The 26,684-nt window shown below is 37.4% G+C and overlaps 1 protein-coding gene across 2 annotated transcripts in view; it reads right to left on the bottom strand.

Annotated features, from left to right (window-relative positions):
- plxnb3 (plexin B3) overlaps window positions 1-26,684 on the bottom strand; it is a 79,226-nt gene extending 52,542 nt beyond the window's left edge. The window contains exon 1 of one of the 2 annotated variants that reach the window (XM_081349675.1): window positions 26,453-26,684. The gene's annotated coding sequence lies outside the window, so the exon portion shown is untranslated. The remainder of the gene's footprint in view (window positions 1-26,452) is intronic. The other variant, XM_081349677.1, reaches the window with a different exon arrangement.

Genomic DNA, 26,684 nt, shown 5'->3' with positions numbered 1-26,684 from the left:
CGTAATAAAACAAGAATCAACATTGGCATTTTCGGGCAGGAACTGAGGGATTTGAAATGCTGTAAACGCAACGTGGAGATGAGGGTGTTTTTATTACTCAAAAGGTGAGTAAGGTATTTTATAGGCTTGTTGCGATAGTCGGTGTTACCGGTGATACACGGTGTTTAACCCACCTACCGGTCATAGCACTTGACCACCGTCACCGTCCCCATCGTGTTGAAGTTTTAGCCTATAGTAATAAAGCACTTAATTCAGTTAGTGACTATGTGCCTTCTTAATTTAGCGTAAGCGGAACGAGCGCCGCAGTAAAGCAGCAGGTGTCCGATTTCATTTATCATTTGAGGAGAGTGAGGCGAGCTAACTGGCAAAGGATGGCGGAAGATCTGGTTTCAAAGAGAAATGCAAACGTGAGTTTAATTTTTATATTAGTTTTTTTTTTTGCACTTAAGTGTCCAGTGATTATTCGGGTAGGCTACCTTATTTAACGAAGTTTTTGATGTTCGTTCGTTTCATATTCGATGGTTGTGCGGTGTTTTTTTTTTTTTTTTTTTTTAGCTGAAAAAGGCAGGCACTTTATTTAACGAATAGTGATTTTTTATATATAATTTCTTGTTTGATACTTGCACGATGTGTGCAGTGGTTCGTTTTGTTAATAAATGCACTTTAAAGGTGTTTCATAAGTGCTTTTGTTTAGTTTTTACATGGTGTGTTAAGTTATTATTCATTTTGCAATAAAGATGTGTGTAATACAAGCGAGTGTCTTATTGTTTTGTGTATTTTTATTAAGAATAAAATAAATTAACCCATGATTAATTCAAACAAATGCTACTGAATTGCCGCTAATTAAAGTGAAAGTAAATTGAGACGTGTGCACGTGCGCATTTTCGGCCACCCGAAATCCCCGACACGCAATCCCGGTGACACCGGGATTACCGTTTTTTTTTACACGTCGATTAACCGGTGGAAAAAATCCGTCACCGCAACATCCCTAGTATTTTATTGAACAGATAAACTGCCATATGTAGCTCTCTAACAGAGTTCATTGTAAAGCGTTATCTAACCATAATTTGATTATGCTTTGTTGTAGCGCTGTGCGGGAACTTATTTTCAAGGAAGTACCGTGTCTATCATTGGGTTTAGCTACAGTAACGTCTAGTCATCTTTAGATCCATTCCATCTAAACTGGTTATATCTCTTAAGCCTAGAAGTGAATGTTTTATGAGCAGTAGGATATTCATATTCATCCGCACAGTCGCGCAGAGCCGAAGCACAACCAAAACAACATTCTTCAACAAAATGCATGCAGTTTTGTTTTTTAACCACTAGTGGGCCAAAAGTTACATAGTGTACCTTTAACATTTGTTTGAAGTAACGAAAATGTTTAGTTTTAGTCAACGATAATGACCCTGTTGAACAAGTGAATAAATGAGTGAAAGCAAGAATGCAAAAAAAAGCATGCATGCATATGCCCATCTCTTCTGCTGCATGCCTGGCATTGCCCAAAAAGAGTCCCTCTCACAATCAAGGGCACCCAAACTCCTCTCCACATTCCTCCCTCTCCCTCACTCACTTGACTTTTTCCATCATTCCCGACACAGAACGTTCCAGTCACGGAAAGCTGCTTAAATGCGCAAATCGCATGCCTATTACAATATCAAAGCAAGACTTGATAAAGATGACAGTGTGTGTGTTAACGGAAGCGCCGTGACCTCCCCGCGTGTTGGACGGCTCTCGTCATGGCCTGAATGGCTCTACTGTGGCTGAACATGACCGATGACCTCTTTCTGCTGCAGAGTTTCCTTTATACATGACGAGCCAAATATCCAGCTCTTTTATGGCACTCTGAGTGGAATAATAAGTCTTTGCCGCATTCCCGAGGACGCTTCGTTTGCGTTTCATACCCAGAAGCCCCCGAGGCTGTGCAGACGAGAAATAAGTTTCCCTGCACCTCACATGCGATATTAAAGTGTCCTCTTCGGAACGCTTCGTCACAGCAGTTGGGATACGTTAATTGACTATGAATTGAATATATGAATAATTGATGTGTTGTAGCAAATTTGAGCAGTAGGAGAAAAACAGCAGAAAATGGAGCTAAAAAAAAGAATAAATTAGGCAACTGTGTGAAGTATGAAACAATAGCAAGATTAATCCAGGAGAACGTGTGGCAACTAGGATCAAAATGTGTGCTTTGCATGTTCAAAAGGAGTTCTGGGTGGTTGCTAGGGTGGTTACTAGGCAAGTCCACCCTCAGGTCTCTATGATATTCTGGTCTCTAAATATGATTCGGGTGAACTTATGGGATTTTTTTTTTCTTTTTTTTCACTTTTATTGTTCGCCAGGCAAAAATCATCCGTTTTATTGCTTAGAAAAGTGCCAACACACTTCTCCTCAATAAAATGCATGATTTAAGATATCAATCATGTCTGTAGCAAAAACTGTGTGGGACAAACGGCACAAAAGTTTAGAGATTTAGCAAGCACACGCTATATCATATAATTTGGTTTAACTTGACCCAGATGTGGATAGTAGTTTCACATGTTAGAAATGAGTTTTAAGGTATCATATAGATTCAACTCTTATATAACATGTGAGGTCTAAACTGGTTGTGGTTACCATCGTGCTGAAAAGCAGAGCATGTGGTTAGGTCGTGATATGCTATATCTATGCTGTATGAGGTTTAATTTGATCAACAATAGCTGTGCATGTTCAAAAAGAATAGCATGTTCATTGCATTTGCATGCAAACATGTCCTATTAGTTTTAACTATATAAGATTAATTAGTTCCCTATATATAGATCACCCAGTCAGCATACGGCCATTGGCTCCTCCTCCCTGTCAAACAATCATAGAACACTTGCATGCAACATCCACCCACATCCTAAGCACAATCTCCACTCTTCTTCACCACATTAATTTTAACACGGCCTCCAGAAACTGTTTCTACATGTACTGTAGTTTAACATTGAACACTTATGGGTCTTTAAGTTTCCTCATGAACACAGACTTGAACATACTGGAATCCACTTAATATTATTGAGCTAATACAACTCAAAATTATTGCCTACGTTAAATTAGGTTCAAATACACACTACTGTTCAAAACTTTGGGGTCTGTAATGTTTTTGAAGGAAGTTTCTTATGCTCACCAACAATACAGTGATCTGGTGCTCTAGAAACATTTATTATTATTATTATTATTATTATTATTATCAATGTTCATAGTTAAATTTTTTTCAGGATTTCTTGATGATTAGAAACTTCAGAGGGAAACACTTTATTTCAATAGTCCACTTTGGACATGCTAAATAACTTCTACTAAGCAACTATGTCAACAACCAGTAATTGACTGATTTGTAAACGGACGTGCATCTGACGGCGGGTATCTTCGACAAGAATGAATGAACAGACGCTTATCGTTGCCACTATACTTTTATTATTATGACATTACACATAAATATTCTTCTTCAGTTAACCACCGGACCTTCCTGTAAATGCTCTGAAAGTCCGAACCATACAGAAAATGGTTTCACACTAGAAACGAACCAAACCTTTGTTCACTTTGATCCGGACCGAGACTACCTCTTTTCGTCTGACCAAATTTCATCTGTTTGATCCGGACCGTGGTCCGGGGGAGGTTTCACACCTGTAATTTTGATTTGGACCAAACTGAAAAGTCTGAAAATCCGGACCAACCAAGGTAGGTGTTAAAAGGGCCCTAGACTATCTGCTAACACTATTTTGACTCCCAACAGACATTCTACTGACTCCAAGTAACTTTGCAAGTATGTCAACTTAATTTACTAACCTGAACCCTAACCTAACAGTCTGGACAATCAAAAGTGTAACCATTCAAAAGAACTGCATTTATTTGAAATAGAAATCTTTACTACTAATAATATCTACACTGTGACTTTTGATCAAAATAATGCATCAATGCTGAATAAAGGTATTCATTCCTTTAATCTTTAAATCTTACTGCTCCCAAACTTTTGAATGGTAGTTCACGTCTTAAATTAAGAACATTTTGCACAATCACTTAGCTTTAAAAAAAATAGTGAAATCAAAAAGCCATTTTTCCAATGTACCGTCCTCAAGAAAGTCTTCTAAAGTCTCTCAGTTTCAGTTTATGCAACAAACATTTGCATATTATGTAGGCCTACTCCTAATACAAAAAGATTACGAAGACTTCCATTTCATATTTCAATTGTGTTGCATTAGCCCATTTGTTTGAGTAAACTAAACAAGCAGCAAAAAAACAAACCAAAAATCGAGTGCACGACTAATGAGTTCGGTTCTATCTTTTTCCATGCAGGTTTCTCTTTACCCAAAACATGCAATGCTAGTCCTCACCTGAGCTCAACTTTTTACAGATCTAGCCCTGAAGGAAAGACCCACACACACACACACCCACCCCCACACACACACTAATGCTGTTATCTTGCTGTAGTTGTGGCCCATCCACAGTCCTCTCTCCGACTCATTCAAAAAAAGGAATCCGAAACCCTGAACTGTTTACTTCGACCCTCAGTACAGTATCTAAACGCCCGAGGCGACATACACAGAGACGGGGGGCGGGTGAGTTCCCGTACCATGGCTGACAGCTCACCTCAACCCCATCAATGTGGCAAAACAGGTTAGACAACGAAGGCAAACAACATGGCAGAGAAACAAGAGAACATATTTGATCCGCGAAAACTCTCAATTACTGGGAAACAGCTGTTATTGCACCACAAACACCCTCCATTAAAAAAAAAAAAATCTTCTTTTATTACCACAACCTACAGTGCGCCACGAGACCCTGGCAGCATCATCATAAATCAAAAGAGATTCAATTATAGAGAAACACATTGCAACGCAATCGTATCAGAACTGCAAAATGGGAGCAGAAGACAATTTTGGGGCTTTACTGGGGAAGAATAAGCAATCACTCATCTCAACGTGAGGTGATCAAGACATGAGGAAAAGAGACATTCATTTATGCACAAATACTTCCAGCAGATGTCTGGTCACATTTGCATTCAGCAGCTAAACGTTTTGATTTCAAAGGATGTGTGTGCACACAAGATATTGTTTTTGTAGAATATCCAAATAACCAATTTATCTATAGTCTACGGTTTTAGCAATATTTGAGGATAAATATGATTTAAGCTTTATCAGCAGCATATCTGTCAGACACTGGAAATATTTCCTCAGTTTGTAAAAAGAGTAATGTGAAGGAGTATTATGAACACATGAATCCTTTGGTTCACAAAACAGATGGATGAATTTCAAATGTTCAAACCTGTATGACTGACTTTCTTCATTAATGCTGCTCTTTTACATACAATGTCAGCATGCACTGAAGGCAGGGGCTGTCAGTCTCCAAAAAGGGCAAAAAGCACCATAAAGTAGTCCAAAACTATTTTTTATGTGTGGAACTGACCAAAATATAAGTCATTAATTGCTGAAAATTCTCCATGTAGCTCACAAATATCATTCATTGTGTCAAAACGGGACAAAAATGACAGTTTTTGCGGAAATGTGTTAATGAGATCTGAGAGTCATTATTTGGCTATTATCTGAATTTTCTTTTGCATATAAATTTCTGCAAGAAAGCGTCTCTGCTATCTTGATCTTCTTGAATAACCTACTTTTTGAACTTGTCTGATTCGCATTCAATTTGTGAAGCACCATCTCAAGATGCTCCTGATAAAAAGTTATCAAAGGAATTTTGATTTAACCGTTTAGCAGATATGGGTCAATATATTTTTGGGTTGAGGCCCAAATTTATGAATTGTGAGCACAAAGTCCAAACTTCACAAAACTTGGTACAGATGGAAAACGGGATATTCTGAAGAAACGTGCCAAATTTCACGAATTTCTCATGCTCGATGGGCTAACAGCAATTTCAAATGGTCAGTCATTGAATGACAGATGGGGGCTGGAATACTTATGTTGTCCATGTAAGAAATCCTTTTTGATCTAATCTTTTTAATCAGTTTGAATGGCTGATTTACTTTTTGAAATCAGTTGTATCTTTTGGGACTATCATGTATTTTTCTAAGCGGTTTCATCAAATCCTAACTTACAATATCAAACTTAAGACTTATGACTTTGCAGGAAAAACACAATCGATCGTTTTTAATGATGAACAGCTCAATTGATATGGATTCGTTTTACGATCTCTTTATGGACTTTTTGAAGTGTCAAAGTGGTAGTTGCATAGCTGTCAATGGAGGGACAGAAAGCTCCCAGATTTCATCAAAAAGATCTTCATTTGTGTTCCGAAGATGAACGAAAGTCTTACGGGTTTGGAACGACATGAGGGTGAGTAAATTCCTTCTTGGGTGAATCCCTTTAAGGGTTAGAAATGGTGACAGTTACATATTTTAACTACTATCTGCGCTGCTCCATGCTTGCCTGCTAGGCACTGGAAGTGCATTACTGTAAATACTTTTCCGGGTGAAAATCATTTACTAGTCGATGACGTGCCACAGATTCTGTCCATCCTTAAGACTTCAGTGACACACATAGCTGAGATTCTTCCACTTACGGAAAATCAATAACACGAAGCACGCAATAGATGCTCAGTTGGGCATCATGTATGTGCGTGATCAGTGAAACAGATGCTGCTGGGCTCAGACAGCTGTGGAGTAAAGGCACCAATTACAGTGGCAGCCCTGCCTCTGACACACACTATTACACACTCTATAATCTACCCTGCAAATCTCACTCCCACACAGTGTCAAAGGGGAACGAGAGAGAGCGCGAAGCGGAGAGGAAAAACAGGCATTGAGAGAAAGCTTAGAGACATGCAGAAAGTAAATGAGAGAAACGATGGACAGAAGAGGGCTGAAGTTCAGGAGAATGAGGCTAAAAGACTGAAAGCACACAGGCAGTGTGTTCTGTCCCAGTTACGCTTAACGTTGGCACATTTTCCTGGTTAAATAAACATTACATCAAAAAAAAGAAACCAAATTGTGTTCTCACATGTTCTATTTATTAAAACCTGTATTATTATATAATATTTATATGTTATAATATCTATAACATTTATTATAAATCTGATCAATTTAGTTTAAGTTTAAGCATTTTTACATCTTTTCCAAAATAATAACTAAAGTCATAAACAATTTAAACGAATTCCCCCGGTCTCACAGATAACGCTTAAGCCTAATCCCAGACTAAAATGCGTGTTTGAGCTGTTTAAACTGAAAGCAACTTGCACTGATATATCTTAAAATATGTCAGTGCCATTGATTTGTCTCAAGATGCACATCAGTAATGTTTTTTTTTCTATGGCACGTTTATAAAAGATACTTAAATTTCCTAATTGAACTAAGGCCTAATCCTGTCTTAATCTGTGAAACCAGGCCTATGTTTTATTTGTGAACTGATGTTCTTCTGAATAGTCAACTTATTTTCGGATCATCAGTCATCAAGCTAAACACTGTCACAGACACGAAGATGTATCGTTAATTTCACCAAACTGATCGGCTCACTAAAAGCCCCCACAGTCATCATGTTTTCAGGCCATTTCAAGTTTAATTTCGACGTGACAAAGCAGTGATATCTACTGCAAGTGGCTGAGTTATTTACTTTTTATTAGTTTTCCATTTAACGGCATAACGCTCATTCAGACTGATTTGTGAATGCGAAAACAAGAGGCCGGATTTATAACACGAACCAATTATATCCGATCATTTCCAATCATAGCGCGATGGAGGCTTAGCCTCCTCTAATGTGAAATTCCCCATTCATTCTCAATTACCCCCCATCAAACCCACCGTTCTGTTAAAAGTCAGTGGGCTTGGGGTTGAACTTTACTGGTTTCGCTGTTGGACAGTGTTACTTTAGAAAAACAAGTGATTTATATACTTTAATGTCACATTTTGAAATATTTGCATTGTTTTATTTTTGTAATAGGAATTATTTTGATACTGTTATTATTATACTGTCTGCCTGCCTTGCCTCCTCAGAGGAAACACCTCTGGCCAGCTTAGCATGATGTCTGTAATATTTTAACTCACTGCTAGGGAAGTCCGATTGCTGGACTGGAGAAACGCTGCCCAGTTTCTCTCCTCAAATCCAGCCCATACTTATTAGTGAGAAAGGAAAAGCTGCTTCTAGAACAGCAGTTGTTTTGTGCCTAGAGACAATGCTTTTATCTCAGAAATAACCATTAAAATTAAGGAAACAAAAGAAGTGTGATTCTTGAATAGTTTTTTTCATTTACCCGCTCAGTCAGCAAGCCTGCACTGAGAATAACTTTGGTGAGAATAGATTGACCACATGTAAAGAAAGATTTTGTTCACAGGCCCTAATACTTGTGTGTTCATTTGTATGTGGGGTACACATATATTGAGTGAGGGAGTGATGGATGGATGGATGGATGGATGGATGGATGGATGGATGGATGGATGGATGGATGGATGGATGGATGGATGGATGGATGGATGGATGGATGGATGGATGGATGGATGGATGGATGGATGGATGGATGGATGGATGGATGGATGGATGGATGGATGGATGGATGGATGGATGGAACAAAATCTAGATAAATGAGTTAACCTCACCACACATCTCTTAAAAGACAAAAGATGCACTTCTATGTCAGAGACTACAGCTTTATCCTGCAGATTTCTGAAATAAATATATGAAACAAGACAAACAGGAAGTGAAGGATATAGAACAGAGCAGAATTACAGGAAGTAGAGGGGAAAGTAGAAAGTAAAGGACAACTGTGGAGAGAGAGAGAAAGGAAGAGGGTGTTCACAGAGATAGCAGCCTGTGGAGAAGCAGATTTTGGCTTGAATAACCGAGCCTGTCTGGGTGTCCCTTTCGGCAGAGATCACTGTCATTAAACTGCTACATGAGAAGACGCTCAGGATGTGTGCGCAGAGAAGAGTGGGCTACACATCCTCCCAAAAACTGGCCTGGGAAGACCCTCTGCTGTAAGCTGAACCCAACACGGATCCACACAAACAATTCCAGTGGAGACTCGCGCGCCAATGAGCCGCAGGCACGCCTCCTCATTAGCTAGAAGAGTAAATCAACAGAGAGTGACTGAGGATCTCCAGGGACAGCAAGCTAGCTCTGTCACGGGTGCTAATTTTACAATATAAATGACTGTCTGCACACTATGTTAGTTCGGTTTCAAAACCTAGTGGCCCAGCAAGTGCAGAATGCTTTTACAACACATTCACCACACTGCATTTTGGTTGCAGTTACAGTAGGATCCGTTGCATTAAAACATTGTTTAAAAAAACGTTCCAAAAAACACACATATAATTCCAAAAATTAACTAAAATATGATGTTCAGTTTATGGATTTTTGAAGTACTATAAATTATCAGTAGCATACTGCAACTTTGAGAAAAGTTACATTGTATTTGCAAATATGTTTTCATTTTATATAACAAATTTTTATATTTATATTTATTTATTTATTTTAAATCAGCTAGGTTTTCTTTTTGCATACTAAAAATGTCAGGATAGCTTGTTTTACTGCAAAGGCAAAACCAAACTAAACTGCAAATTTGTGGAATGTTTTATTTAAATTTTAAAATAATGTAATCAGAATCAGATTCGAATGAGACATACACTATTCAAAGGTTTGGAGTCTGTAAAAAAAAAGGTAATCTCTAATTCCCACCAAAGCTGCATTTATTTGATAAAAAATACAGTAAAAATGGTAATATTGTGAAATATTATTACAATTTTAAATAACTGTTTTCTATTTGAATATATTTTAAGATGTAATTTATTCCTGTGATGCGAAGCGGAATTTTCAGCATCATTACTCCAGTCTTCAGTGTCAGATAATCATTCAGAAATCATTATAATATGCTGATTTGCTGCTCAAGAAACATTTTCAGGATTTGGACTGTTTGATGGATTTGGTTGATGAAAAGAACAACATTTACTAATGTTATACTAAAAATATAACATTATAAATGTCTTTACGGACACATTTGATCAATTTAAATGTATACTTGCGGAAAAAAAAATAATTAAAAAGATTAATTTCCTTCAAAAAAATATCTTACTGGCCTCAAACTTGAATGGTATGCATAAAAATACATTACGACATTTTGGAGTGTATATGTAATATTTTTCTTTTTTTAATGTACAAACAAACAGAGCTTACCAACAGTAGTTTTTTAGAGCAATGTACCACAAATTTCACTTAAGTAAATACTTAAATATAAGACAACCCTTGGGTTTCATATTTCATACTTTCATACTCTCAATAATAAAATGTTACTGGTAAATGCTACTTTTAAACACCCACATCTCAATGAAATCAATTGTGAATTTCCACACAAATCTGACTTAAAATGCCATTCTATGACACTTCCTCAAGAAGGAAGTTGGAAATTCTGACTTTCCGAGCTGAATCAGTCACTCCGTTTGAGTTGACATGCTCCCTACGTGGGCAGCAGACAGCACGGCTTTGCACTAGTGCTGTTGAGTTGTTAAAGGGTTAGTTCACCCAAAAATTAAAATTCTGTCAGTAATTACTCACCCTCATGTTGTTCCAACCATGTAAGTCTTTCGTTCATCTTCGGAACACAAATTAAGATATTTTTGATGAAATCTGACAGAATTCTGACTCTTCCATAGGCTTCCAGTGTGACCGAAACTCACCGACCCAGAAAAGTTATTAAAAACATCGTTAAAATAGTCCAAGTGACTCCAGTGGCTCAATCTTAAGTATATCAAGCGACGAGAATACTTTTTGTGCGCAAAAACAAACAAAAATACCGACTTTATTCCACTATTCAATTCCTTCTCTCTGGGCCTCGTAGTGTTTTTGCGTAGCGCGTCTGTGTTGCACGTCATCACGTAGGCTCACAATTGGCCGAAGCAGGTCATGTGTGTGATGCGTGATGACGTGCAACACAGACGCGCAGCGCAAAAACACTACGAGGCCCAGAGAGAAGGAATTGATTAGTGGAATAAAGTCGGTATTTTTGTTTGTTTTTGCGCACAAAAAGTATTCTCGTCGCTTGATATACTTAAGATTGAGCCACTGGAGTCACTTGGACTATTTTAACGATGTTTTTAATAACTATTCTGGGTCGGTGAGTTTCGGTCACACTGGAAGCCTATGGAAGAGTCAGAATTCTGTCAGATTTCATCAAAAATATCTTAATTTGTGTTCCGAAGATGAACGAAAGACTTACATGGTTGGAACAACATGAGGGTAAGTAATTACTGACAGAATTTTCATTTTTGGGTGAACTAACCCTTTAAAGGGGTTCACTTGAACTTTATGGTCATGAACACAAAAGGCAAATTGGTTTTGCAACTATGTGCCCTCTCAACCCTCGTTTTGTAGCTTACAAGCCAAATTGCATTTCACACCTCATAGACAAACAGAGCGAACCACACGCTTAAAAGCAGGATAGAGAGAGAGAATGAGCGAGTGAGAGACAGACAGAACGGAGGGAAAGCATGAGGGTAGACAATTGCAGGAAAACAACTTCGAGGCCTGGAGAGGAAGAGACCGGGAGAGAAACAAAAGACAGACCGAGAGAGACAGCATGACGAAGGACAGAGTTTTGCGTGGCACACACACACACACACACACACACCCAGCCGCCGACCTTTCCCGTTTTACACAGCGGTTTCATTGTAAGAGTTCATGTGGCCGCCGTAACCCAAACAAATAAAAACACTTCAAAACAACTGCGAAATGTATTCGCCAGAGTCCGTGCCCATAAACGCTGGCTAAAAGACTGTGGGAGAGATGGAGATTATGGGCGTGTGGAACAGAATGCATTTGTGTGTGTGTGTGATAAAAACAGCTCTGGGATTAGACTGTCGAGCCGTTATGGGAGACGGAGCTTTGTTAAACATTCAGAGTGGAAAAGCCCTGCCTTACCTTCAGATAAGAATGTGGGGTGGTATGAAACGGTTCAGTATACAGTATGTTGTGCATTATTATAAGTTTGAGACCTCAAGTGACTCGATCAGACAGAACCATCAACCAAAAGGCTTTTTAATAGTTCAGACAAGTCCTTTTAAAACTCAGGAGACTTAAATGAGTTCTCAGCTACAGTAAGGTTGATTTAAAGTCAATATGAAACAGCATTTTCAACACATTTGCCTTCCATAATGTGACATATTTCTAGGTAGAACAAGACATTTATCAAGAAAAAAAAAAAAAGAAAAAAAAAGGACATGACTTTATGCATCAGGAATTGATTGGATAGTGAAAAGTGGGAGTTAGATACTAGAATGAACGCAGACGTGCAACTCATCTTGAAATACGTCCTACACCCACTTTTGAGGAGGCTTTTTAACACCACATTTCCCATATGTACTCATCTATATGACTATTGATTAACATTTTCAAAAAACCCACATGGCCGAAGTGATGACACTGGAACATAGGGTCTTTTTAACTAAATATTTTGTTTTGTCTCAGATGTTTCTCATTAAATCCCAAAATGAGACAATTGCTGACGTATATAAGAGTATAGAGCTAGAAAATGAATGTGGATAGCAGTTCAGATCAATTTGATGGAAAAATGTTCAATATTTTTGTTTTATATTAAGATGTCTGACTTTAGACTTTAGTATCTTGGCAAATCTTAGCACAGATTGAGATTTTGTCAACAGGATATTGTTCTGTTTGTAGGATGACAACAAATCACGGTTGAAACAAGCTGATATTCATCAATTAAATTTCTATTGTATATGCTGACTGTAAAAAATAGTTTGTTGTGCATTTTGTGTACGGCTATTGAAGAAAAGAGAGTTATTAGTGCACCTAGCCTACAACTTTGTTCATCAATGTTTATACATTTTAGTGCTTTACTTTCATGTATTAACTTTTTTTTATTTACTTTATTATTACATCCCTTAAATACAAAATGTGTAAATAAATGTAAAATGTATTTATTTATCCTTTTCCCCCTCCCTGTAAATCTCATAAATAATATATATATAAAAAGATACATACCACCCATTTAGCTACTTTATAGCATGTGTAACAAACTATATTTCCCATTATTCAGTGGGACATCACAAGAATGATAAAAGCATAATTTAAACACCTAAAACATACCCTTTGCTCTTAATTTTAAAACAAAAAAGCATCCTGCCTTTATCAGGAAGTGTAAAAAGAGCAAAAAAAATGAAAGCATTCATTATGTTCCAACCAAACCCACTTGAACCCCCATCACGTCGTAATTACTCTAATGTAGAAACTCTCCAGGAGGACCTGAAGGGAGCAAAAGCCCCCCACCGCAAAACCAAGAAACTCAGTTAGTGCACTTCACAAGTGGAGAAAACCGTGTCTGTGTGCTTTTGGTGAGTCAATGGGAGTAAATAAAGAGCCGCAGTCGATAATGTGCAGTTACAGCAGGACTGGAGAGCATTTAAAGCGGTTTAAGTTTGAAGAGCTCTTTTCATGTGAAGAGCGCTGCCATGTTTCAAAAGCACAGAGAGACAGAGAGAAAGAGAAGCAGCAGCCGAACGCCTCCGCCGTCTTCAACTGTAACCACAGCACGCTCTCAGTCGGGAAACAGGGATGGTGTGGAAGCCCATCGGGGGGGGATAAGCACCTCGTTTTCGCTTAAATGTGCTGTAGATTATTTCTGACTAAATCCTCAAACGGTGTGGTATCTCCCATTCTCAGATGGATGAGGGATTTGGGACAAAGCAGCCATGGGTCAATGCGACGGTTTCTTGCGTATTATGCATAAAAACAAAAACACAGAGCTATTTGTTCTGAGTATAACCTGGTGGATTGAAATAAAAATAGTGCCCTGCTCAAACACAGACAAACAAATAGCGTAGCGGCTGGGCTTCAAAGAAATCCAGACACCTGATTCTAGAACAAAACAATTAATTACCGCTTATATGGAGATTTTGCTATTGTTTGGAGAGGAAGAGGTGCCCTCCTGGAAACCCTGTTGCGAAAATGCACGGGATATCAAAAAAAGTCATGCATTTTTAATGGCACCTTCAGCACATCTTCGACAGAAGTTCTGCGATTGTGCTGGCTGCATGATGACAGGCAACTGGGGAAGTAACACTGCGGGTTGGCGTGATCAAGAGCCCTTCACGCAAACACACACACACACACAAGTACACGCTCAGTCACCACCACACTTGATGGGATCTGTGTCTGAGCCGGGCGCTTCCTAATCTGTCTGCACCCAGCAAGAAGGCCGGTCCTGTGCCTTAATCTCCCGGGGGGAATCCGGGTGTCCCTTCGCCTCTGTAAGACACTCCCACTGCTGCAACTCAAACACACAGAGTCACACACTGCACGCTTTGATCAGCGTTAATACACGCCACAGTTGACCCGTGAAGAGAGCAAATGACACATTATGACATCACAAAAGCTGGTGGCAAAACAAACTAAGATCCGAGAGCCGCCACAATGACCTGACGCCATGTTATCACAGAGGGATCTGTAAATATGATTCAGAGGATCTTCATCTGAAATTCATGAGCGGTCGAGTGCCGACTTGTTCACAGGGGTTCTGTTTGTTGTCGAATACCCGTCAAATGAATGTGTTTTGTAAAGGAAACAGAACTGTGTTATCATCTACTCACCTTCAAGTAACCTAAAACAAAGTGTACTTACATACCGGTCAGAAGTTTAGCATGCTACAAAAGTTTTCCATTTCAAATAAATGCTGTTCTTTTGAACTTTCTACTCAAAGAATCCTGAAAAAAAGTATAATTTTCGACAAAAATATTAAGCAGCACAACTGTTTTCAACACTGATTATGAGAGAAATGTCTCTTGAGCAGAAAATCATCATATTAGAATGATATCTGAAACAGTTATTTTAAATTGTAAAAATATTTTTTGAGCAAATAAATGCAGCCTTGGTGAGCATAAGAGACTGATGATATATAAAATATATATTAAAAAAATCTTACCGACCCCAAACTATTGAATAGTAGTATAAATACAGTAGAAGAAAGTCCAGACTGCTCCACATAATAAAAGCAGACCACAACAGACAAGCTCCTAAAAGCACAAAAAGCACCATAAAAGTAGTTTATAGGACTTATTTGTAATACACCAAGTCTGTTAAGTGTTAGGAACATACTAAAAGTATTAAATCACTAAAAATCTTTCCCTTCATCACAGTTCTGGTTTATACATTCAATCCTGGGAAGCTCATGATATACTCAAGAATATGCATTGATTGTCATGTAATGTTTTATTTAGAAAGGAGTAAGTAAACTTGAATAGTGTTCTACATCTTCCCCACCCCTTGCATGTTTGTTTATTAAGCATTATGCTAAAATCTGAGCTTGCAATCATTATAGCTAGCAATAAGAGTACCGTAATCTCTTCTAAATTAAACACACTTTACCATGTACCATTGCACATTCCTTACCAAAATAACCAGTGATTTCATCTGGGCCAGCTGCATGTGTAGCTAACCGTTACAAAAGTGGGGCGTAACTGTGCTACTCCACTAAACTGGGACCAATTATCTGTGCAACTCACTGGACATCACAGAGGAGACGGCCTTATTTGCAAAAGCAATTGACAGTGCTGGGCAGAAGAGGTTTTACTGTGCAGCGTGGATCAATGTGGGCTGAGCTGGACCTCCAGCGGGTCATTCTGCTCGGTCCCACTCTCGCTCACGGCAGTGATGCAGTTTGGACCAGAGCAATACTTTTGTGAAATGAGGGTATATAACTGAAACATTACTATTTGATCACTATTGTGCATATGATTGTTTAAAGGGGTTTGATATGGCATAGTGAAAAATTTGTGTGTGTGTATATATATATATATATATATATATATACATACATACATACATACATACATACACATGTAGATTTATTATTTATATCAAACATTTAATATATATAATATTATATATATAAAAATATAAAAAAAAAATATATAAATATACATGCATATGTGTGTATATATATATATATATATGTAGTATATAGTATATACACACATACATATGCATGTATATTTATCATTTATTTATATATTTTTAAATAGTGTATAGAGTAGTATGCATGATGCATGTATGTGTATATATATTTATATATATATATTTTTTATATTTATATTTATTATATATATATATATATATATATATATATATATATATATTAAATGTTTAATATAAATAATAAATGTACATGTGTATGTATGTATGTATGTATGTATGTATACACACATATACACATATGCATGTATATTTATTATTTAATTACATGAAGCATCTTTATTAATAATTCATATATAGTATATATTAATATATTATAATTATTCAAATATGAAAATGTATATATAAAAGAGCAGTATAGTGAGATAATATAGATGTAGGAGATACAGTATATAAAAGTGAGAATGCTGACAGAATTAGCATCTTTCCATGAATCAATTCTCAACGCTCCTGTAGAAAATAACATCAAAAGAAACTTCTTCAACGCTTAACTTGCAAGATTCAAAAGGACTTTAAACTCCTGTCTAGCGACTGGAAGAAGCGTTTTGTTTTTGTGAGGGTGCCCTGGGAAGTTTCAAACACGTGACATTTGCACACACACACAACACACAGTTTCCAGTAGTGCTAATCTCTAAACGGACAGAAACAAAACAAACAAAACGGATCACATATGCTAGCATGTTTCTAGGGATAAGACACTAAATAGTGAGGGTGAGTTAATCCTGTTTCAGAGCAGGTGTAGGAACACAAGCATGCTGAAATCTGCCCTCTCCTCCCTCCTCGTGCCCTTTGGTCGCTTGCTGAGTCTCGGCCGTGCGTTTTCTCTTGTGTTTGATGCACACGCCCCCATCCCCCTTCCCCGGCTGTCATTCACAACCTCTCTTAGCACACACACACACACACACACTTGCAACATAAACACTGACAAACACACCGTTTGGCCAGTCCGACCTGAATGTCTACTTCCTCTGCTAATTTAAATGTTTTATCCTTACGATAGGTTTTTGCATACCTGTATGAGTGCCAGTCGAGTACTTCCCAAACAAACAACGCACACAATAACCAATGAAACATCAGCCGTTAAAACAGGCTAACAACACAAAATCACAACAATGGCAGTTAAAGACTCATTAGCTCATTGAAAAACAGGTTATAATCAATAAACACCCCATATCATAAGGATCTTCCTTAATTTAATTTCACGGAGTCAATTTCTGCGCCTGTGATCCTCGGGATAACCCCGAGTTCGTACACGACTGATTAACAATGCACTAACAGATGTCTTCTTTGTGTCGATACGACATGTGTGTGTGTATGTATGTGTTCGAGCGGGGGGTTGGTAGGTACACTGGTGTGAGTGTGTGTGTGTGTGATTCGTCTCATCCTTTTGAAAGGAAATCCCATTATAATCCAGGTTGAATGCTGAGGGCAGTCAATGTCAAACTCGTAACCTCTTCAGCCTCTCCAGGTTTTGGCATTTTGAATGAAAGTAAAGCCAGAGTCCAAATCTGAAAGCAAAATCTCTTCTCAACAAGGACACAATAGTGGCTTAATCGGATGTAGTTCAAATACATCACACTCCAATTGGGTTTAATTCATTTAGCACATCATAATCACCAATTTTGTACGGAAATCACTGCAGTGATTCACATATGCACTGGAAAGAATTAGGTGTAGAAATCATTCAGAAATTGCTAGTTAATCTCACTATTTATTGCAAAGAAATGCCAAGTAATATGTCGAATTAAACATGACATTTTAAAGTACAAAGACTAAGAAACATATTCCAATAATCTTTGTTTTTATTACAACTTTACAACTAAATTTCAAGTCAGTTCTCTCTCTATATCATCTTAAGACTTTCTAGATCAACAAAATCGTATCGTAGATTTATCACTCAACCAATCAGCAAGCTAGTCTTTTAGAGAATAACAAATGTTTCCGCAATTATTTGGAATCTTTCCCCGTAAAATGCGTGAATGTTAGATTCCTTGGTATTGATTAAAGGACGAACAATAGCAAGAGCAACCAGCCTAATCCATCAGCGCAGACACATGGGGGTTTCTACATGCAGGACGGGCAAACAAAAGGATTTCAGCGCTTACGTAACGCCCATATGGGTCTGAACTATGATAACATTTGCATGGAATAAAAACAAAAAAGATTGCATCTTATCAAAACTCCAGAGTAACGCTGAAGATACACTTCGAATATGCCTATAAATCAGCTTATGAGGATTCAAATGATTTTTACAGAGCTAAACTAAACATTTCAGACTTCAAACGCTCTCAGAAAACAGCTTTCAGTTCAGTCAGCAACAAAGGATTGTTTTATCATGGAAAAAGTTTGATTGAGAAATGTATCATCCATGCTATTAAATTGGCCAATATTTATTTGTCGATAACCATGCTCACATTTTTGATTAACAAAAGTGACAGCCTTGTCAGCAAGTAATAAATAGTGTTGCAGGATTGAGTCCTAAAACCCAGAAACGAGTTAGCGTTTTCAAACTTCTGGGTTTTTGGTTTAATGCCTGAAATACGGTCCGTGGTTAACACAAGCTCAAGATATTTTAAAGCGACACCAAATACCTCAGTAATATTCCACTCTAGAGTTTTGTCTTGAAAAAGGCATTTGCTAACCAGTAGCTAAATGTGACAACAGAGGTTGAACATTAAACGTCATCACGCCTAACCGGTAACATCATCTACTCACTATTTCTTCAGCTTCCCTGTGTTTATAATGCCAAACTATTCTAACTCAAACTCTCCAACTTGTAGATTTTATCTTGGTGGTGTTGACATTGAATTCATGTGACTGTGGTGTAGTTTGTTTATATCCTAATTTTAGCTTTTTACTTCTGGCAATTGTATTTGGACGTTGATAAAAAGTTGTGTTCATTCGTGAAGATTTCCCATGAAGAAAAAAACGTGTAAGAATCAGAATTGTTGGTCACAGAGCTTATTTTTGGGATAATTACAGAAAATAAGCTCTGTGACCAACAAAAGTTTATGATTCTTATACGTTTTGTTCATCATGAGATAAAATCCTATTGTGTTTTATTTGAAGGAATAAGGTTGACATAAAAAAATGACTCCATTCTTGCAACACAGTTAATAATTAAGACATTATTTTAGTCCAGTTAATGATAAATTTAATCATGCTCCCTGGGGCCCGTACCATGATGGTAGCTTAACAAATTCCAGGTTACAGGATTTGTTTTAAGCTGCTGGTACCATGATGCTGTTCATCAACTTTCTCTGTCAACTCAGGCTTTGATCCTGAGTTTAAGAGTTCATGTGTGACATCAGTAGTGAACAGACATGCTGAGAAAGAGTGAAACTGTGATTCATTGTTCATGAGAGAAGCAGCGCGATTCACTTCTCTTCTGCAGAATATTACGTGATTGAAAAATACTAAGAATTTAAACAAATTTACACAGCAAGCTTTCTACGAAAGAGGACAACTAAAAGAAAAGGTCTTGCTATATCAGTGCAAGTGAAAATTGTGAAGTTAGTTTATACAGTTGATAAAGGTATTGAGAGAATTGAACTTTTAAGCTCTCATTTTATAGCTTTATCTATTGATTCTAAAGCGTATTTATATTTCCTTTATATATTTATTCCTTTAAACTGTGCATAAAAATAATTGATAAACTAAAATTGTATGTGTGATTGATTAAGGGTACAATAATTACATCAATAATATCCAAACCATACAAAAATGTTATTCTTAATAAGTGTTACTAAAAGCCAGACGATTTTGTCTTTAAAAATCATTTGCAATTGTAGTGATCTTTAATTTGACTTCATCCTTTGCTCACAGCTGATTGGTCCAATTTCGGTTTGAGATCTCTTACCTGGAACATAACCTGCCCCGGACCAGGTTAGCCGTGAAGCGTAAGTTACTATGTCTATGAACACTGCTAAAAGCCAAACCACTTTCATGGTGCCTAAAACCCAGGGTTGACGCAAACTAAACTGAAACATAGCCGGCTAGCCACCAAAACCGGCTTCATGGTATAGGCCCCTGATCCACTGTTTTTAACAACAGCACAACAGAATGGGACGCCAAAGGAGGGGTCAAAGTTGGGAAGTTTAACTTAACTTTCTTCAGGACGCTGAGATGTAGCACGGTGGCTAAAACTGCACACATTCTTAAAAAAAAAAGGTTTTAAAAGGTTTTTTTTTTTTTTACAGCAGTGCCATGGAAGAACTATTTATGTGAATTTTGGGATATCACATAAAAAAATCTGGATGAAAAAGGCAAGATGCGCATAAATTCTAAAAATGTGTACACAAAAAAATCATTTATGCTCAATTAAGGTGGATAATGTTTTTATCCGTTAAGAAGACCTGCACATAGATGGGAACAGAGTTCAGATGCAAAAGCCTCTAAGTGCCATCTGAAATTTTCTTCTAGAATGATCATTTTTATAAAGCTTGTATATTTAAGCTAAGTAATTTCACTTAAATGACAATTAATAGGTAATTTGCATTGCCATTTAAGTGAAATTATTGAACTTAAATATACGAGCTTGATAAAAATGATCATTCTAGAAGAAATTTTCAGATGGCACTTAGAGGCTTTTGCATCTGAACTCTTCACATGTAGATTTCCCCCTACACACCTGACTTAAAGGTATAGCGGAGGATCTTTCTGAATTTTAGATAAGACCCGCCCTCTCCACTTTTTGAAAAGTTTGATTGATTCACCAGAATGATTGACAATTAGGAGGACCAATAGTATAGGTGATCCACCCGGAAGTAAAAAATCCTCTGCTATACCTTTAAGTTTACCTGGGTCGTCTCCTAATATACGCCCCTAAAAGTCTCCTGATTTATCCTCGAGCGCGTCTCCTAATCAACCTAAGCGGTGTTGGACGGTGTCTCGTCCCTTTTGAACACTATCATTTGGAAGAATAAGGTCTCTAGTGCTCCACTAACTTGACTGAATTCCCCTTGAATATGCCTTTATCAGCCAGGAGTTCTCATAACAACCACAGAGAATCTCACCAGCAAAGAAGAATACAGCAGTTTATATAGAATAGAGATACATAACAAAAATAACATGACATATTGATCATCTCATCGTTTTTCCTCTAATATGATTGGTTCAATTTGTGCAAAACAGGATCCACCTACTCCCTCTGTTACTAGCAAAGTAAATTTAGATTTCAAAATCATCAGAATCATCAAAATCATCAAAATCATGGGGTTAGTAGTTCGTTTGATTACTCAATAAGTCACGGGGCTATTATATTTGGAATAATGGTCTAGACCGTATAGAGTTTCCACTCTTTCGGCACACCAACCTTGGTACTAAATACTGTTGGTCTCAAAAAGTTATAAGTTAGGCCTGTAATGAAAAATACTTTTCTGACTCGTCAAACTGACAGTGTTACAACTGAGCAGTATCTCTGTATATTTCTATGGCATCTCTGTCAAAGAGCAACAAGCAGGTGAAATGGATGTACTTATTGTAATAAGAGTTAACGAAAGTTATCCTGATCATTGTAATGTTTGAAGCGGATGTGATAAATGTCAGGGAAGATTTTAAAACGAGCGGTTCATTCACAAACCTGTAAGATCTTTCTTTCATGCTGTGAAAATACAAACCGGAAGCGCAGCGCTGAAAAGAGGCGGAGCTACATAATGTCTATTACCAGAAGACTGTTAGGTTAGGGGTAGTAGAATAAGTTGACATGTTACATAGTTGCAAAGTTACTTACAGTCAGTAGAACGTCTGTTGGGGAGCATCAAAGTGTTAGCAGATATTGAGCAGACGATTAAGCAGAATGTGTAGATATAAACACACAATTCCCTAATTCGCGTACTTATGCACTATTCTATGATGTTTTTAAGTATAAATGAAGAGTTCAGATGCAAAAGCCTCTAAGTGCCATCTGAAATTTTCTTCTAGAATGATCATTTTTATAAACCTTGTATATTTAAGTTAAGTAATTTCACCTAAATGACAATTAATAGGTAATATGCATTGCCATTTAAGTGAAATTATTGGACTTAAATTAACAAACTTGATAAAAATGATCATACTAGAAGAAAATTTCAGATGGCACTTAGAGGCTTTTGCATCTGAACTCTTCAAATAGTGTGAATAGTGAATTCACATAGCCTGGGTTTCCCCATGCTGCCTCATGCAGCGCGATTTTATTCACACTGCTAGGCAGCCTGGACACCATGGACCAGATTTCCCCCTCAAAAAGGGAACCAATCACAGAACGGGTCGGGGAGGGAGCAGCAAGACGATGACGACGTCTATGCGACACACCGAAGCAGTTTGTTTACATCTATGGATCCAACATGGCATCAGACGCGAAGTTACCTTTCGATGCCGCCTTAGATAGTGTTCTAAGTAGTTTAGAACGCAAGTTTATTTCGTCTTCTTCCTCGTCGTCTTCTTCCTACGTCATCTGGTATAATTGAAACGATTGGCTATGAGCTACGTACAGTGCATTTGATAGACATTCGTAGCGCCCAATAAACAGCTCTGGGGTGCGTTTCCCGAAAGCATCGTTGGCCAACTATGGTCGCAAGTTCCGTCGTTACCAATAGAGTTCAATGGACATTGCGATGAACTTGCGACCATAGTTGGCCAACGATGCTTTCGGGAAACGCACCCCTGGGCATTCGTAAACCACGCCTCAAATACGAGAAAATGAACATGTGGTTCCCAGACCACGTCTCAATGAGAAGAGGTCTGACGTTAGCCAGGCTAGCATTCACACTGAAAATTCCAAAAATAAAAAGGGCCCTTTAAATACCCAGATTATGCACTTAATTAACAGAAAAAACAAAGGGTGGATTGTTGGACACTTTATTAAATCAACTGTCGCAGCTTTAATTACATAGAGGAGGAGAAGGGGCATCAGGGTGATAAAATAACCTTATAGAATTCACATACTAGTGTGTTATTTGGGACGCAACTTATATCACGCAATTCCAATAAAAAAGTCCGAATTGCGAGACGTAAACTTGCAATTGTGAGACAAAAAGCTGCATTTTCCTTTTTTATTTTTTATTCCCTGGCGGAAACTTCCATAGTATAATGCACAGATCAGCATTACGGCCACGGGTGACCCTGCTCTCTAGATCAGTACTGGCCATTAAAAAAACCTATATTAGTCGACCACTAGTATATAGTGCACATGGGCCTCATTACTCAGTATTGTAGTGCTAAGCACATGAGAGCGGGGCAGAGGGGCGTAGATTAGAGATTATTAACACGAAACACAGACTAATCAGTTCAACAGAAAATCCCCTGAACCGCAAGAAGAACGAAGGAATGAGAGGATGAGAGAGAAACGACAGGAGGGAGAGGGATTATTTGAAGAATTAGCAACAATATGCATCTAAAGAAAGAAAGAAAGAAAGAAAGAAAGAACCAAGGCAGCCATTGAGAAAACAAGAGAATCATTTCAGTGGAACAAAACAGCAATTATTCTGTTTTTATAGTTTTGACAGTTTTCATAGGCAGTCATGTGTGGATGCATAATGTGCTGAAGAAGGAAACGCAAAAGAGAGAGAGCGAGAGAGTGTTTCTGACACTGATGAACTCTACCCGTGTTCGTGCACGCTTGCGGAGTGTGAAGGACCGACCATGGTGTTGATTTGGTGAAAATGAGCCAAAATGCTTCAAGACATCCCTGCTTGATCCAGCAGCACATCTGCTCAGCGCTCACCAAGCTGCTGAAATATTCCAGCAAGACTCCATCATTAAGAGCTTTTGTCTGAGATGAAGACTGTTAAAACCTGATGGATCAAGGACAATACTAAATAACTAGTCATTTAGCAGATGCTTTTATTTGAAGTGACAGTGCACTTATTACATGCTCGATTTCCTCTCAAAATGTGTGCCTTAACCTTTAGACCCGCTTCCCTTACATAAAAGTACTCAGGCGGTAATGCTGTGGAACTGTAATATGTACCACGCTACTGAATGATTACAATATTCCACGGGATTTACATCATTCAATTAGTTACTATCTATCCATCCATCCATCCATCCATCCATCCATCCATCCATCCATCCATCCATCTATCTATCTATCTATCTATCTATCTATCTATCTATCTATCTATCTATCTATCTATCTATCTATCCATCTATCTATCCATCTATCTATCTATCTATCTATCTATCTATCTATCTATCTATCTATCTATCTGAATTGATCCGAATCTATCTATCTATCTATCTATCTATCTATCTATCTATCTATCTATCTATCTATCTATCTATCTATCTATCTATCTATCTATCTATCTATCTACCTATCTATCTATATCTATCTATCTGAATCAATATCTATCTATCTATCTATCTATCTGAATCAATATCTATCTATCCATCTGAATTGATCCGAATCTATCTATCTATCTATCTGAATCCATATCTATCTATCTATCTATCTATCTATCTATCTATCTATCTATCTATCTATCTGAATCCATATCTATCTGAATCCATATCTATCTATCTATCTATCTATCTATCTATCTATCTATCTATCTGTATCTATCTATCTATCTATCTATCTATCTATCTATATATCTATCTATCTATCTATCTGTATCTATCTATCTATCTATCTGTATCTATCTATCTATCTGTATCTATCTATCTGTATCTATCTATCTATCTATCTATATCTATCTATCTATCTATCTGAATCAATATCTATCTATCTATCTGAATCAATATCTATCTATCTATCTATCTATCTATCTATCTATCTATCTATCTATCTGAATCAATATCTATCTATCTATCTATCTATCTATCTATATCAATATCTATCTATCTATCTATATCAATATCTATCTATCTGAATCAATATCTGTCTATCTATCTGAATCAATATCTGTCTATCTATCTATCTAAATCCATGTCTATCTATCTATCTATCTATCTGAATCCATATCTATCTATCTATCTATCTATCTATCTATCTATCTATCTATCTATCTGTATCTATCTATCTATCCGTATCTATCGATCTATCTATCCGTATCTATCTATCCATATCTGAATCTGTCTTACTGGTCTATTTACAAGATCTCTCTAAAAATAGATTAAACAAATTTTATACATGTATTATTACATTTTATTTTCAATTTTGGTTTTCAACTAAATTATATCATTTTAAAAAGTAATAATAATAATAATATTTTCAGTGCTTTAGTATTATGGTGTTCTTGGAAGTATTGTGGCGTACCATATTAAAACACTGGTACATGAATGGTAGTACCACCCTAGCAACGGCTTAGCAACTGCCAACAACACCCTAGCATCGTGACAGCTCTGCACTGGTAAACTATCAACTAAATATGATAAAAATTGATTTTGTTCTGTACTGTAGCTAACAGTCCACATCAGTGTGACGACGGCACACATCTGCCATTCAGACAGATCCATTTTTGCCTTCTCTCTGAAGTAAGTGTCTCATTCCTTATAAGGGACCTTCTAACACGCATCTGCCTCACACACTGACAGGTGGAGAGAGTCAAACGCTGACACACCAAAGCTTGATTCAGAGGTTTGAAATAACAAGATCTCTATGGCTTTGATGCTGCCTAATTACTTCCACGAGAAATGCCATTTTATCATGAATGAACGAACCAGAGCTTGAAAAAACACTTCAAGCCACCGGGCGTGTAAGAATGCAAACTATTCCCAATGCAAGAGCCTTACAGAGCAGCCGATCAAGCATGACACATTCAATAAAGCTCTTCATCCGAGAGGGTCTGCAAAACATGGACATCAGCTAATATGCATTATGCATGTGCAACTAATATGCATTCGAGATTTTATGTTAAAATACATATGGACATATAAAAGAAAGTCTTGCAACTAATTTACTTTGAAACACTTTTAATCAAACTTTAATTACGCAACGCAGCTTTAAGTTGTGTGGTGTGACAGATTCATCCGAACCCTCTGATGTGGTGTCCACTACAGTAAATCAATCTTTATCAGCAATTTTAACCATTCAGGGTGTGATGTTACAACTAAACCACCATGGGTGATCACCTTTGACCTATCCCATAATTATATATGACCTTTAAATTAAATTAAAAATGGCTGATGTGAAAGTGGAAAAGCACCAAGTACATGGTTATATTCTTGCTTTTAAACAAAATGGGATTTAATTATTCATGCATCAGAAGGTTAAAAGTACTAATATTCTCAAAAAATACATGTACAAAAATAACCCAAGAATAAAAAAAGGATAAAAAAAAGTTTAAAGTAGTTTTAGTTGTGTAGCAAGGCATGTCCAATCTGCAAGTTTTAAAAGCCATGTCAAAAACAATGCAAACAAGCAATGTGTTTGAGGAAAATACGACTCGCACCCTAACGCTTTCTTTGCTTGGTTGATCAGTGTTAAACGGGTGTATCTGTGCACTTGCTGAAGACTGTAACGGACATCAACAACAAAGGTAACATCAAACGCTGAATGTTTCGGCGTGACGTCACACTCATATGTGTCTTACCTTCCGGAGTTCAAGCGTTTCTTCACTCTGAGCTGCTTCAGAAACACTTCAGCACAATCTGGTGTCGGTTAATGTGTGTCCAACATGGAGAAGTCCGGTGCGCTCGCGACTCCTGCTCTGCTCTGCGCTGGTGTGTGTCTGTGTGTGTGTTTCTCGCATCGAAACTTCCCGGTGAACCAACAGGATGCGAGACGCGCAGCGCAACACGTGGATGACAGACAGACTGACAGAC

This window comes from Scardinius erythrophthalmus (assembly GCF_964197995.2).
Source record: "Scardinius erythrophthalmus genome assembly, chromosome: 20".
In the NCBI taxonomy this organism is placed as follows: domain Eukaryota; kingdom Metazoa; phylum Chordata; class Actinopteri; order Cypriniformes; family Leuciscidae; genus Scardinius; species Scardinius erythrophthalmus.
The sequence above is the reverse complement of the archived record's forward strand: the minus strand, read 5'-3'. Positions and strand labels throughout refer to the sequence as shown.